This window comes from Nestor notabilis, unplaced genomic scaffold (assembly GCF_000696875.1).
Source record: "Nestor notabilis isolate BGI_N333 unplaced genomic scaffold, ASM69687v1 scaffold11271, whole genome shotgun sequence".
NCBI classification, from domain to species: domain Eukaryota; kingdom Metazoa; phylum Chordata; class Aves; order Psittaciformes; family Psittacidae; genus Nestor; species Nestor notabilis.
Window position 1 is genome coordinate 110755 of NW_009914274.1, and position 3337 is coordinate 114091.

The following is a 3337-nucleotide window of genomic DNA, read 5'->3' on the forward strand; positions in this document are numbered from 1 at the left end:
TCGTTTAAAGGTTTGCTACACAGGCCAAAATTTCCCTCCTCTTTGGGTAATTCAGTGAGAACTCCCCCTCATGTTGCTAATCCACCTGTAACCACCCAAACACTCTCTCAAATCTCTAAGTGGTCTCCTGAAAGAAGGTCAAATTTCCTTTGCAGCATCTCTATCCCAAAAGTCAGATGATTTTTCATTTTTTTTCCCCCTACCAGTGCATCTTCTTTCTGTACCCAGAAACCAGACCTCTAACTGCTGGCACAGTTCTAATTTTCCTCTTCTCAGTAATTCCCTCAGTTGCTGCAGTATCAAGTCCACTGTATTTTCAGGATGTAAGGTTAATGCTGAAAAAGCCAGCATCATGAGCTCAGTCAAGCCGCCTTTTAAACAGCAGTGAATTGGTTTCGAAGCATAACAGTGAAGCCTGGCATTTTAATTTCTAAGCAAAGTTGCCATTTGAGGCCTTCATGGCAGGATTTGAATTCACATTGACCTGTGAGCCTGTGAGTTTGAGTAAGCTTGAGAACTCCAGAAGAAATAAGCCCAATCTACCAACTTTCCTGTGATTTCAAATTGATTAAAAAACTTCCCTCAGAACTCAAAGGGTTCATGGGACACTCAGACCAGGTTTGTCTTAAAAAGGAGCCAACCTCCACATATCTGTTAAGAAACATCAGCTGTATTTCACACCTCTGGCAGAAGATCTGCATGATTTGTTTTCTCTTCTCTTGCAATATAGCTAACGAGCTCCAGTCAGAACTCCCTGAAAGCTAGGACAGGATACCACATTTAAATTTCTCCTCTCCACCATAAAGATAGAATCGTTTGTTATTACAAAATTACTTATGAACATTAACCTACTGGCATTTCATTTCTACTGCAGCCTGAAATGCTAAACATGGGTAACAAACAACACGGAAGCTGAAAAGCAGGAAACGGTAACTTCAGAGTTAGAGGCAAATTCTGACTAACTTCATTGTAACAAGACCTGGTTGGGAATCTCACCAACTTCTACCACTACCAAGATTGCCTCTTCTCAACATGACTGAAGAGTTAAGACCTGTCAATGCCTCTCTTGCCTGATTCCCATGGCAGTTCTGGAAGGAGAACCGCTTCCCCAACTATTTGCCACTGGCAGAGGCTGGTGGAAGTTACAGGTGTCCTGCATGCTTTGGGACTACCCCATCACAGAGCACCCAGGAGTCTCACACAGGTACTTCCCACTCCTGTTAGCAATGACAAAAAGCACTGAAGTGCGCTTGGGTGACTGTTACCACTGATGTCCAATATCAAGCCCAATATCAAACTATCTCTAGCAAAGCCACAAACATGTGCAGAAGCACTGCTTAAAGAAGCACCAGATTCCTTCGCTCACCCACTCATCTGTTTGTTTTCAAATACGGAGAAGTTCTGTTTCTTCTTCAAGAGATCAGTTTGACAGACAAATCTTACTGACCCTGAAGTATATTATTTCACTTTGTAAGCATGTGCCCTTTTACTTAGAGTGGTGATTAGAATTTGACCCTAATATCAATAGAAATGTAAATTTTAACTTGCCCTAATTACTTATATCTGGGAACTGAAAAAGGCAAACATGTTTGTTGATTTATATACTGAGCCACGCAATTCAAATACTGCAAACTTTAAATTTACCCTGAGTAATGCACACATGCTGTTCCTGAAAGTGACAAGTGTGAGATGATCCACAGTTCCACTTTGTAGGACTTGATGTGGAGAAATCTGAATGTAGCTGGCTAGACCTACAAACAGTCTGTGCAGCACACGGGAAGAGTCTCCAAGTTGTGTCACTGAGCAACAGACAATGAAAACACGATTGAAAGAACACTGTTTGGACCATGAGAGAGAACTGAGAAGAAGCTACAGCTAAGGAAACCACCCCGAAGAGGCTGAATTTTCACAGTAAGGGGGACAAACCCTCACTTCGACCATCCAGTGCAATAATTTAAGAACTCTGATACAGAATTAACATTGCAAATCTTTATGCTACAGTGATATAAAACATATGGAAATTGTAATTATGGGATTACAGCATGAAAATTAAAACAAATATAAAAGTAGGTGGAAGTCAAATAATTTCATAGAAATGCACACAGGAAAACTGCTGATGAGATAAATAAAGTAAGATTGCCCTAACTTCAGCAGTAACATTTCAAGAAAAATCTGGGAATCTATAGGACCAGGATTTAAAGGGACAGGAGAGCCAAACTTCATTTTTATTATATTGCTATCAAATCCTTTGATCTATATAAGGATTTCAGATATGATCATTCAAGTTTGTGTCAACCTAAATAAAGTATCATTGCATTTTTTGGCTCTTTGGCACCTAGGTCATCTTCCTAATTTGTTGTCCCACCAGCTGTAACACCATAAACCATTCTCTGTATTATCTTGTACTAAACACTGTACCTAGGCCTACTGAAAGAGCTAGAATCAAGCGACAGGTTTACACTAGGGAACTGAGGAGCTCTGCAAAGATACCTAAAGAATTTAAAAGGATGCATTAAACTTAAATGATGCTGTAGCTATCCATAAAGACTTCTGAGGAAACACAGACTGACTCAGATGAGCAATCAGTTAAAAGCCAAGTAAACAGGCAGATGCATCAAAAATAAGGCAGAGACAACACCTGAGCAACCTAGAACTTGGCCTCAGGAGACTTTTACCAAGAATGGCAAGTAAAGGGGAGTGAATAGAGAGAAACAGCAGCTGACAACCAGGAAGGCATGGACAACCATAAAGGCATTTAACTAGTCACAGACAATGAAGAGGTGAGACTGATAGTAAATTGGTGTGCATATATTTGGCCTCCTGGATGGCTTCCTATGTCCTACTCCCTCCCATGTGCTTCCTTAAAACCCTCAAATGAGAATTAGGCATCAGGCCACATGCCAAAATTCACTCTTCTGGCAGTTAATTTCAGAATACCCTCTCTTTACAGGTGCTGTAATACAGGTTCCATCAGCATCATATCCAAATAAGAGGAGTTTCCCATCACATGATGGCTGCATGTTCAAGAAGGGAACACGGGCCCATAATGTCTCTATCTTAGCTCTCTGACAGCCAACTTAGGCCCTTCAGAACAGGAATACAGAAGGATGCTTATTTCCTTCAGCCAAACCCAGTAAGTACCCCTGGCATGGAAGCCTTGAGACTGACCAGAGACTACCTGCTAGCCACCCTGGGCAGAACAGTTTTAGTGGAACCAGGAAAGCAGAAGCCATACTGGAGAAGCTCCAGGATGAAATTAGAGAGAGGAACTCAAAGTCCTAACTGCAACCGGCAACATTCAGTGAGAACCATCAGCCACAAAAGCATCGCATCACAT